At 48.6% G+C, this 12,366-nt stretch overlaps 1 long non-coding RNA gene across 5 annotated transcripts; it reads left to right on the forward strand.

Moving 5' to 3' along the window:
- Window positions 1–3,981: 3,981 nt before the first annotated feature.
- Window positions 3,982–12,152, forward strand: LOC136789044 (uncharacterized). Of its 5 annotated transcripts, none has more exons than XR_010827773.1 (4): window positions 3,982–4,267; window positions 9,078–10,223; window positions 10,314–10,710; window positions 10,924–12,152. It is a non-coding gene; the product is annotated as an uncharacterized lncRNA (long non-coding RNA). The 5 variants fall into 5 exon arrangements; XR_010827772.1 differs by having other exon boundaries at window positions 3,989–4,267; window positions 9,078–10,710; window positions 10,924–11,732; window positions 11,854–12,152; XR_010827774.1 differs by having other exon boundaries at window positions 3,989–4,267; window positions 9,078–10,710; window positions 10,924–11,443; window positions 11,533–12,152.
- Window positions 12,153–12,366: the final 214 nt, after the last annotated feature.

A 12,366-nucleotide genomic window follows, 5' to 3' on the forward strand; every position in this document is an offset into this window, starting at 1 on the left:
ATAATTCATTAGAAATTCATAAAAAAGGGATGCTTTGCTGGAAAAAATAAATAAATAAAAAAAATCCCCAGCTAGTTCAGGGAAGGAGCCCCTACCTTTTGCAGGCATCAGGCTAAACTACAAGGCTCACTCTCATCTTTCACAACACCCATTTCTAACCTGAGTAAAGCTAGGTGAAAAGGCTGTGCTCTTCCAAACTTCACTGAGCAAAATGGGTTCCTTCTGCAGGGACACAGGTGCCATCTCTCCCATCATGCTATCACTAGCAGTGTGCCTGTACAACAGATATTCATGACACTTATTAGCCCACACCATGATTAACCAGGTCAGACAGATCAGCACATTGTAAAATTGAGTTCTAGAGGCTGATAAACTCTAATATTTGAGTTAGCCTTTAATTAAAATCTTTATAAGCATGGGACATCCTCTCTCCAGAAACTGCACTGGACAAGACACAGAAAACTAATTTGCCTAGTAAAAGCTAAAGATTAAAAGCCATGATAACAAAAGCAAGGAAAGCAGATGTTGTTTTTATGGTAGCCTGCCCTTAGTTTACAGCCAGGAGACATCAAGAGGAATGTTGCAGTATTGCCAGAATTCAGTCTCTTTTGCTGTAAAAGGTGAAAACAGTAACTACAGTTCAGCCAGTAGGTCAAGAGAAAACAAATATGTTTGAATGGGTAAGTGAAAAAAGTAATGTGGAGCATTTCTAAAAATACTACCAACATTAATAGAAAGACATGAGCTAGCAGTTTAGCAACAGACAGGGGAGTCAGCAGCTCTTCATTTCCAGCCCCAGCATCCTTTGTGGGCTTCACAAACCAAGGCTGGTATTGATCTGAGGCATTTATAAGACTCTGTTACTCTACTGATTTCCACATAAATCAACAAGTATTAACAAAGTCCCTCACTTACTTTCAGGAGCTTCTGGCACATCTTCTTTTCATGTAAAAATAGCATACAGCTTCAAAGAGCATTAGTGGTTTTTTTTTTCCTTTCAGTTTTTATAATGAGCAACTTTGTTATTATTATTATTATTATTTTTAATATTAAAGAAATTAAAAGGAAATTAACAGAGCTGTCATTCTAGGGGACTCTGTCATACTCACGAGATAATACTACTCACTACCTTGCCAAACAAATGTTTATGAAAAACTATGCATCTTTCTATTTACCTTTATAAACTAGAAAGAATAGAATAGAATAGAATAGAATAGAATAGAATAGAATAGAATAGAATAGAATAGAATAGAACAGAACAGAACAGAACAGAACAGAACAGAACAGCTTAATTTGGGAGGGCCTTAAGATCATTATATCCAACTATAAAAATGACAAATAAGTTCAGGTCCTTTTGTTTGACCTCTGCTGTAATGGAGATGTCATAGGATGAGGGACATGTGCTGCTCTTGGGCACCTCTTATGCTTTCCCATAGTTTATGCAGGGGTGGGATGACAAGGGTGGGCTGCGCACTCTTGTTCTGTTGGAGCTCACCAGCTGGGCTGACATGACAGGTCTCTTTGCCCTCACCTTCATGCCATCTTTGGCTGGAAGCTGGTAGCTGTACTTTTTCCAAAAGACTCAGGCCAGCTACTCAGACAAACAATTTGGAGCAAAGAAATGAGCATGTGGCTCATCAGTGGCTATCTATCACCCAGCTGCACATTCTTACCTCTTGCTGTAAGTGCAAGGTGGCTTATATCTACCACGGGGCAAGCCATTACATGTATCTGCAACCACTAAAATCTCTCTGAGACTGTATTCATTTCTCTAGGCATCTATTTATAGCTGAAAAATAATCTCCATATTTTTAGAGATGCATTTGGTTGGCCCTTTTAGTGACAGCAGTCAGAGCTAAAATAGCCATCCACTTAAAAAGACAGGGAGGTTTTTCCATACCCTTCAACAGAGGCAGTATACTCTGCACATATTGAAATTCCATCTCAAGAGCACAGGCTATGCAGGAGCTGCAGGTGGCTCATTTCAATCACATCCCCGTGAAAAGAGTGTGCCAACTTGTGATCTGAAGGTAGCTGTGGATAAGAAATGTAATCAAAGGCTGGAGAGGAAAATATCTGATAAGTAAGGAGTAACTGAAGGTAAAAACAATGTTAAACTTGAGGTGTCCTCACAGTCTCGTTTGTGTTACTTCTTACTTTGTAATGTGATGCTGCAGTAAATTTTGTAGGAAAAGCCTGGTGCTGTGAATCCACATGTGTTAGCTCACAAAAGATGGTGGGACAATTTTTTGGAGAAAGGTGTAAATTCTAAGCAGAAGTCTAAAATTTTCTAACTCTTCATGTCAGAGCTGGTTAGAAGGATCAAAAATGCAAAAGAAATATCTGATTATATCAGTAGAGATCTAGCAGGGGTAAAAATGTTTTTTTCCTTCTTCTGTAGTTTCCTGTAGAATTGGCTAAAATTTACAATGGTAGGTGCTTAAATGCAGATAGAGTCGCAAAAGTTCATATACTTTATAGATAGAAAAAAATCTTTGCAAGATTTTAATCATGGTGGGGTACTGTTGTCTTCCATTGTGAGACACTGTGGGTTTTAAGGTTAAATCCTAGAAAAAGATTACTGGATTTGAATTTGCTTCTCCTGGAAAGGATGGAAGTCAAGAGGATTACTTTGATTAATTTATGTTTATTAACAATTATGAAGAAAAAAATTTGGTAAGGAGGAGATAGACTGGAAACACTGGCAAACAAGGACAGCAATCAACCACATCAGTTTAGAAGGTAACTGAAAAGCAGCACCAAAAGTAGAAAGTAAGATGGGACATTCTTAAGTGGTTATGAATGACTTTAGAAGGCTATACAGTGACAGTCTTAAAGGTAGGGCAGCCTCAAATACTAGTCTGAAGTGATGTTTTTCACTTCCTGTGCTTTTTTTTTTTTTCCTCTCTCTTCTTCTCTCTCACCAGTGCTGTGTTAATAAGAGATTAGCTCCCGTCACTTAGTTCCTGTCACCGACTCTGACCCCTATTCTTGAATGCCATATATTTAATGTAATTGAATTAATTCCTTTTTACAGCAGGAGCTGAAATATTGCCCATTGGGGATTACTTTCACTTTTCCTCTCTGGTTGTAAGCCTAGCTAACATGCCTTCACAGAGGACTTCCTCATGACAAAAAAGCCATAAAAATTATGAAAGCAAATGAACAAACGCCTGGGTGGAGGGGCTCACATGCAGATCACTGCCACTTCATTAAGAGGTTCATGTCAGTGTCAGCTGTGAAAGCTGGTTGGCTGAGTGAGAGTGATTGTAGCAGCCAATGTGCGGGTGTTAGGTGGGCTGATTTCAGATGTAATTCAAATGTTACTGTGACAGTACTGTTGTTAGATGATTAACAGATAAATAGACAGACATAAAAAAGACATGCAGATATTTTTTTTCTATGCATACATTTGAGGTATTTCCATCTGTGGGTTGGTGTGATCTTGGTTTATGACTTCCCCTTTAGTGGGGAAAACAAGTTTTGGAACAAACAAGTTTTGCAAAGTCAAAGAGAGACAGAAAGTATACTACAGGGTTCTCCACCATTTCACAGTATCTTCTTTCCTTTTTCTCTCTGGGAAATCCTTTTCCTAGTGCACATGAAAGATTTATTCCTGCTAGAGAAACACTGTCCTGTTGCTCTTGTCCCACAGCCACATTAACTTGCAGATTGAGACTTGAATTCTGCTGCAGGGACATCCTCTCAAGGCATTGCAGACAAATTACTGCTCTGAAGCAAAAATTGCACCTACTCTGCAACACTGATTTGTTTTCAATATTAAATCTAACTTCACAACTACAACCTGGCAGATCAGAGACAAGGTGAGCCTTACACAGACATCAAGGAAGGAAGCCTCTCCATCAAGGCCATTGATTTGAGCACATCAAGTCCTGATGATGGTAGAAGGATCAGTATGTTTACATCCCTGAGGACAGCAAAGCAACATGAAAATCCACGTGAATTTAACTTTTAAGTAAGGAGGGGAGACGATATGGATTTAAGATCTGAAGCTCAGTGCCATGGCTTATGGGACCCCAGGAGGGCCAACCCTACCCTGGGGTGCATCAGGCCCAGCACTGCCAGCTGGCTGGGGGAAGGGATTGTCCTGCTCTGCTCTGCACTGTGTGGCCTCACCGCGAGACCACTGTGCATTTTGGGTGCCGCAGTATAAGAAGGACATAAAGCCATTAGAGAGTGTCCAAAGAAGGGCTACAGGAATGGTGAAGGGTCTAGAGGGAATGAGGAGCGGCTAGAGGGTATGAGGGTATGAGCGGCTAGGAGGGTCTAGAGTGTACGAGGAGCAGCTGAGGTCCCTGGGTTTGCTCAGCCCAGAGCAGAGCAGGCTGAGGGGAGGCCTCATGGCGGCCTGCAGCTCCCTCACGAGGGGAGCGGAGGGGCAGGCGCTGAGCTCTGCTCTCTGGGGACAGCGACAGGACCCGAGGGAACGGCATGGAGCTGGGACAGGGGAGGGTCAGGCTGGGTGTTAGGGAAAGGTTCTGCACCCAGAGGGTGGTCGGGCACTGGGACAGGTTCCCCAGGGCAGTGGTCATGGCACCGAGCTGCCAGAGCTCAAGAAGCATTTGGACAACACTCACAGACACATGGTCTGATTTTTTGGGTGGTCCTCTGGGGACCCAGGACTTAGACTCGATGATCCTTGTGGGTCCCTTCCAGCTTGGGATATTCTATGATTCTAAGAGCTGAATTAAAATGCCACCTACAACTGTTTTGAAAGATTTTGTATGGAAAAGACATATTTCTCTGGTGAACAATCCCTAACTGGTGAATGACTTCAATCATTTAGGCTAGGGTCTTTGGTGAAGAACACAGAATGCTTGGAAAGAACTCTTTGAAACACTTCATGCCAGGGCTACTGTAAGTGCAGGAGGTTACTCTACTCAAATGCAGAGCTAGGCTATCTCATTCATACATCGGCATAGGACAGGATTACAACTTTGCAAAATCTCAGCACCTCTCCAAATAATAGGGTACATGTGATAAGAAAAGACCACGGTATTTTGTTAACATTAGCAAGAGCTTATGAAGCTTTCTATGGAAATTGTGCAATTCCAGTGTGCTGCCGATTGATCTTCGTGGTCACCTGATAGGAAACAGAAGCACAGATTGATATGCAAATGTTATTCAAATGACATGTAATCACAGTATTTGTATTTGTAAAAGACCTCAGCATGAACAGTAAGTTATAAGACACTCAGTAGCATTCTTGAGGTGTACGCTCATGCTAGGTGTTGTGGACTGTTTGCACAGCCCCACTGAAGGAAAATCTCATCAAAAATCAACTTATAAAGACAGAAGAAATCACTTCCTTAATTCCTCATTCCAGCAGAATGTGATGTCAACTATCTGCAACCACATATCAAATATAACCATGTCACCGTTGCTCTGTATTGAGTCTGATATTACCAGTCTGAAAAGAAAGGCTGATGGGTAATTATTTGACCAAGAGTGTGTGTGTGTATGTACATTTACAAACATGCACCAGATGCATACACATGTGGAATTTATCAGTCCACAGAAATGTTTTCAGGGCAGAAAGCAAGGTGTTTCCCTTGAAACTCTCAGCTTCAAACATTTGCAACTTTCTGAATTAAATTTAATATTCAGGATGATTATTTCACATTCAGTCTCATCGCATCTTTTTACCCAGACATGTCAGGAAGATTTCACACAATTCAGAGAATGAGTTTGCACCATGCGAACAGCTTTTCAGAGGATTTTTTTCCTGTTGATTTTGACTAAATTTATGTTGTGACTTCCTTTCTAACATGCCAATGTACCTAGGCCACTGAGGTTGAGTTAAGGCTTATCAATGTTTCTATAGGTCAGGACTACAACACCTTTGAGAAACATATTCCTTAAAATCAGTGCTTATTAAAGAAATCCATTTGTTCATAAGAAAAGGACACTGAAAAACGTAAGAAAATTGGGTCACCAATGAGGAAGAGATGCCCACAATTCATGGCCAGTTCTCAGGGGCTTCCACATATACCCATTATGGGAAATATTAAAATATCTGACAATACCAAGGGTTTGCATTGCTGTTGGGCACACCAAGAGCTGCTTGTGAATGAACCATGTGCTTGAATGAAGTACACATTTACTGCAGAGTAATATCACAGAACCACAGAATCATCTAGGTTGGAAGAGACCTCCAAGATCACCGAGTCCAACCTCTGACCTAACACTAGCAAGTCCTCCACTAAACCATATCACTAAGCTCTACATCTAAACGTCTTTTAGAGACTTCCAGGGATGGTGACTCAACCACTTCCCTGGGTAGCCCATTCCAATCCCTAACAATGCTTTCGGTAAAGAAGCTCTTCCTAATATCCAACCCAAACCTCCCCTGGCAGAACTTTAGCCCATTCGCCCTCATCCTATCACCAGGCACATGGGAGAATAGACCAACCCCCACCTTGCTACAGCCTCCTTTAAGGTACCTGTAGAGTGCGATAAGGTCGCCCCTGAGCCTCCTCTTCTCCAGGCTGAACAATCCCAGCTCCCTCAGCCGCTCCTCGTAAGACTTGTTCTCCAGACCCCTCACCAGCTTCGTTGCCCTTCTCTGGACTCACTTGAGCACCTTGATGTCCTTCTTGTAGTGAGGGGCCCAAAACTGAACACAGTACTCGAGGTGCGGCCTCACCAGAGCCGAGTACAGGGGGACAATCACTTCCCTCGCCCTGCTGGCCGCACTGTTTCTGCTACAAGCCAGGATGCCGTTGGCCTTCTTGGCCACCTGAGCACACTGCTGGCTCATATTCAGCCGACTATCAACCAATACTCCCAGGTCCTTCTCGGCCAGGCAGCTTTCCAACCACTCACCTCCCAGCCTGTAGCACTGCTTGGGGTTGTTGTGCCCCAGGTGCAGGACCTGGCACTTGGCCTTGTTGAGTTTCATACAGCTGATCTCAGCCCATCGGTCCAGCCTATCCAGATCCTCCAGCAGAGCCTCCTTGAGCAGATCAACACATGCATGTAACTTGGTGTTGTCTGCACACTTACTGAGGGTGCACTCAATCCCCTCATCCAGATCATCGATAAAGATATTAAAGAGAACTGGCCCTAGTACTGAGCCCTGGGGGATTCCACTAGTGACCGGCCTCCAACTGGATTTAACTCCAGTTAAATTGAACTGGATTACAACAGCAGGTGTGCTTCCAGACACAAGTGGTTCAGAGGAACATCTCTGCAGAGCCTTGCAAGGACAGGACCCCCCCGGCACCTCGCTGCGCACAAGGGGCTCAGCAGCCACTGTACAGCGTGCTTGCGCTCCAGCCGCCTGAGCCTTGTGCATGCCACACCACTGCCAGCCTCTCCCCAGAGGGCTGCCATTCCCCCCTCCGCCCCACAGATTGTGGGGAGGTGCTCCAGCTGACCCAGCCTGGGCCAAAGGTGCCACGAGGGACTCCCCCTGCAGACGCAAAAACGTCTCCAGTCATCTCTGCTTGGACAACACTCCGATAAAGTGCGATTTCTGCTTCTCCAGCCACGGCCAGGCCAGGAATGCCTTTTTCCAGAGAAAAAGCTGAAGAACATTTCAAACCACAGCCTGCTGCACCCTGAGGGGCAAGGGCAGAGCAAACCCCAGGCTGGCGCAGCTGGGAGCATCCCTGCAGAGAGCTGCAACGTCCCTGACAGCAGTTTTGTTCAGGGGGACTCGGGGCCAGGTGGGACAGCCTCTGGTGTGCCTCCCACTGCGCGCTGCAGCCTCTCTCGCCTCCAGATGGGTCACTGTTCTCTGCAACGTGCCGTGCCCTTCAGCACACTTTCCCCGTCTTTTTCCTGGGGAAGAAACCTCTGACTTACTCTTACATGTTTGGTATTTGTGGGTAGCGAAAGGAGGAGAAAATACTCTGTATAGAAATGCCTTCTCTTTCTTGTGGGGAGGCAGCAGGCCATCCAGGCAGTGTTCCCTCATTCCCATTACAATTGCCTGCTTTATTCTAACCTGGCTCTCCGCAAGAACGCGGGCTGAAGTTCCCAACGGCCTGATGTGCTCATGCAGCAACATGGAAGCTGCTCTGCAAGCTCCGTGCATTCACTTATGGTCAAACGAAGCCAAATGCCACTTTGTCCTGGTAAGCGACCAACAAAGGTCACTGAAGTCTGTCGCTGGGGCTGGGGACCCACTGCGTGGGGAACTCCGCTGGCTTCAGCAGAGCCCCTCTGCATGACGTCAGGCAGAATTCTGACCAGAATTGGACTGATTTTGGTCACACCAAGACTAGAGGTCAGACTGATCTTAACGATGTCCTTCAGAGTTTCCTTTAGGAGTATCCTTTCTGTTAAGGGAAGTGTCCCTGCAAATGACGTATAAAATTGACACCACTTCAGCTGCTTTCATTTTTAGTAGAGTTTTGGGATTTCTTAGTTTTTCCTCAACTTTACTCTTTAGCTGAAATAAAGTTCATTTCAAAGCAATTTCTGCTACAGCTACTCGATTCCCCTCCCCAGAATCACAGCCCGGAGATTTGGGCTTTTCCATGTTTATTATTCACTTAGTTCTTCCTTCGTGCTTCCATGGTGGGCAGGAACAGACGTGTCCCCCTGCGCGGCGATGGGGGGCAGCCGGGGGGCTCCTCTCTGCTTGCCTCTCCTCTTCCAGCCGCACGCACAGGCAGCGATGGGACGGAACCGGGACACGCTCCTGGCCTCTCCCCCTCGGCGGGGAGCTCTCAGAGCTCTGCAGGGCAGGCAGCACAGCCCCACCCGGACCCCAGCACGCTCCCACAGCCTGCTGGCACGGCCCTGCAGCCCTGCACACACCCCTGGGCGCCTTTTCCACCACCCGGCCCAGGCCTGGGCTCCGTATCACCTGCTGCCACCCCGCAGTGATGCACTGCCCATGTCACAGCAGGCAGGGGGTGCCCCCTGTCACAAAGGGGCGCGGACGGCCTCGGCCCCGGAACACTGGCCCCAACGGCCACGCAGGCCTGAGATGGCTGCCCGTGCTGACAGGGAGGCTGCTCAGCTGCCTGCTCCTGCTGCTCCAGCCTCAGCTCTGGACACACACTCAGCCAGAGGAACTCAGCTCCTCTTTCCTCTCTCCTCAGGCCCTCACCTCAAATGGCTCTCAGCGCCCTACACGACACTGACCGAACCAAACCACGGCACACTCCTGGCCACTCCTTTCCAGCACTGTGCCGGACAATTGTCCACACTCTACAGGACAGGTAACATCACCCCAACCCGCACCCTACCACGCTGTCACAGCAAGCAGCCAGGTGACATGCTCAGGCCAGGACGGCAGTTACTGGTCCGTCAGAACGACGGGAGAGGGACGGCTTTGGTGAGATGCTGGAGACCCTTGGGCAGCCCGTGGTCACAGGGGGGTGCTGCGCAGTTTGTTCCTTCTCTTACTAAAGCCAGACACACACGACAACGAGACCAGACCACGGCACACTCCTGGCTGCTCTCCCCTTGAGAACTCAGCTGGAAGGAAGAACTGCCAATGCTCTACAGGACAGATAAGACAGCCCCAACCCATTCCCCACCACAGTCTCACCTTGCTAAGTGAGAACGTGATGCGCTTGAGCTACAACAAACATCTCCTGGACATCAGGAAGATGCGAGATAGGTGGCCTTGGTGTGAGGCTGGGAGAGCCTCGCGCAGGGAGGAAGGAATGGCTTCCAGTGCTGACAGGGGGTGGCTGCTCGGTTTGTCGCCTCCTCTATTACAGCTGGACACACTGACAGTGATGGAATGAAGCCACGGCACACTCCTGGCCTCTCTCCTGTTGAGAAGTCAGCTGGAAAAGGTGTCAATGCTCTCCAGGACAGGTAAGATAGTACTAACCCACACCCCACCATGGTCTCATAGCAAGCAGGACAGTGACACGCTCAGGCCAGGACAGCAGTGACCGCTCCATCAGGACGACGGGACACAGACAGCCTCGGTGAGACGCTAGAGACTCTTGGGCAGAGAGGCAGGGGCTGCTTGTAGTCACAGGGGGATGCTGCTCTGTTTGGTGCTTCTCTTTCAGCCAGAAACACATAGTGATGGGACCAGACCACGGCACAATCCTGGCCTCACTTCTCTTGACCACTCAGCTGGAAGGAAGAGCTGCCAACGCTCTACAGGACAGGTAAGATCGCCCCAACCCACACCCACCAGAGTCCACAGCAAGCAGGAAGGTGACACGATCGGGCCAGGATGGGCGTGACCGCTCCATCAGGATGACGGGAGATGGACGGACATGGTGAGACGCTCAAGACCCTTGGGCAGAGAGGCAGGGGCTGCCCATGCTCACAGGGGGATGCTGCGCAGTTTGTTCCTTCTCTTATTAAAGCCAGACTCAGACAGGGATGGGACCAGAGCATGGCATACTCCTGGCCTCTTTCCCATGGACTATTCCTCAGCTGGAAGAAGAGCTGCCAACACTCTACAGGACAGGTAACATCGCCCCAACCCACACCCTACCATGCTGTCACAGCAAGCAGCCAGGTGACATGCTCAGGCCAGGACGGCAGTTACTGGTCTGTCAGAACGATGGGAGAGGGACGGCTTTGGTGAGATGCTGGAGACCCTTGGGCAGCCCGCGGTCACACAGGGATGCTGCGCAGTTTGTTCTTCTCTTACTAAAGCCAGACACACACGACAATGAGACCAGACCATGGCACACTCCTGGCTGCTCTCCCCTTGAGAACTCAGCTGGAAGGAAGAACTGCCAATGCTCTACAGGACAGGTAAGACAGCCCCAACCCATTCCCCACCACAGTCTCACCTTGCTAAGTGAGAACGTGACGCGCTTGAGCTACAACAAACATCTCCTGGACATCGGGAAGATGTGAGATAGATGGCCTTGGTGTGAGGCTGGGAGAGCCTCGTGCAGGGAGGAAGGAATGGCTTCCAGTGCTGATAGGGGGTGGCTGCTCGGTTTGTCGCCTCCTCTATTACAGCTGGACACACTGACAGTGATGGAATGAAGCCATGGCACACTCCTGGCCTCTCTCCTGTTGAGAAGTCAGCTGGAAAAGGTGTCAATGCTCTCCAGGACAGGTAAGATAGTACTAACCCACACCCCACCATGGTCTCATAGCAAGCAGGACAGTGACACGCTCAGGCCAGGACAGCAGTGACCGCTCCATCAGGACGACGGGACACAGACAGCCTCGGTGAGACGCTAGAGACTCTTGGGCAGAGAGGCAGGGGCTGCTTGTAGTCACAGGGGGATGCTGCTCTGTTTGGTGCTTCTTCTCTTTCAGCCAGAAACACACAGTAATGGGACCAGACCACGGCACAATCCTGGCCTCACTGCTCTTGACCACTCAGCTGGAAGGAAGAGCTGCCAACGCTCTACAGGACAGGTAAGATCTCCCCAACCACACCCACCAGAGTCCACAACAAGCAGGAAGGTGACACGATCGGCCAGGACGTCAGTGACCACTCCATCAGGACGATGGGAGAGGGACAGACATGGTGAGACACTGGAGACCCTTGGGCAGAGAGGCTGGGCAGCCTGTGGTCACAGGAGGATGCTGCGCGGTTTGTTCCTTCTCTTATTAAAGCCAGACACACATGACAATGAGACCAGATCATGGCACACTCCTGGCTGCTCTCCCCTTGAGAACTCAGCTGGAAGGAAGAACTGCCAACGCTCTACAGGACAGATAAGACAGCCCCAACCCATTCCCCACCATGGTCTCACACCATACCAGAAGATGACACGGTTGGGTTATGATGGGCATCTCCTGGCCGCCAGGGAGACGTGAGATGGACGGCCTTGGAGTGAGGCTGGGAGAGCCTTGCTCAGGGGTGCAGGGGCTGCCCCTGGCCATGGGCTGGGGCTGCTCTTTTTGATCATTCTCCTTTCTTACCCCATCACAAAGCTCAGAGCAGAGCAAGGTCTGCCGCTGTCCTTTCCCTCCTCTGCCCTCTCCCTCTGCGGCCACTGGCCTGAAGGCTGGTGCAGCTTTCTACAACCACAGCCACTGAAGGAGAAGAAAGCACACAAGGACTCCGTCTCTACCCTGCCATGGTCCTACAAGCACACCAACGGGCCCCGCGCCTTTGGACATTGAGAGCTCGGCACGCCTCCCCGCCAACTCACCCCACCCCACGTCTCTCTCAAACGTTGCTTAAATAAAGGTTCTGATTTACAACCTCATCGGCTACTTTTTCCTGCCCTTCTTGGGGAAAACTTGTGGGGCTTTGCCTTTCGCAGAAGGAGCGAGTGCACCAGCCTCCGCTTCTTCGGATGCTGGCATCAAGAGAATTTCAAAGCAGATTAAGTGTCCTAATCTAAGACCAGAGTCTGCGGGCATGGGTCTGGAAACCAGTTTGTTCCCTCTTTCACCAAGGGACCACATGTGTACAAGGAAGGAAGAACACTTAACACAAAA

This window comes from Anser cygnoides, chromosome Z (assembly GCF_040182565.1).
Source record: "Anser cygnoides isolate HZ-2024a breed goose chromosome Z, Taihu_goose_T2T_genome, whole genome shotgun sequence".
Classification (NCBI taxonomy): domain Eukaryota; kingdom Metazoa; phylum Chordata; class Aves; order Anseriformes; family Anatidae; genus Anser; species Anser cygnoides.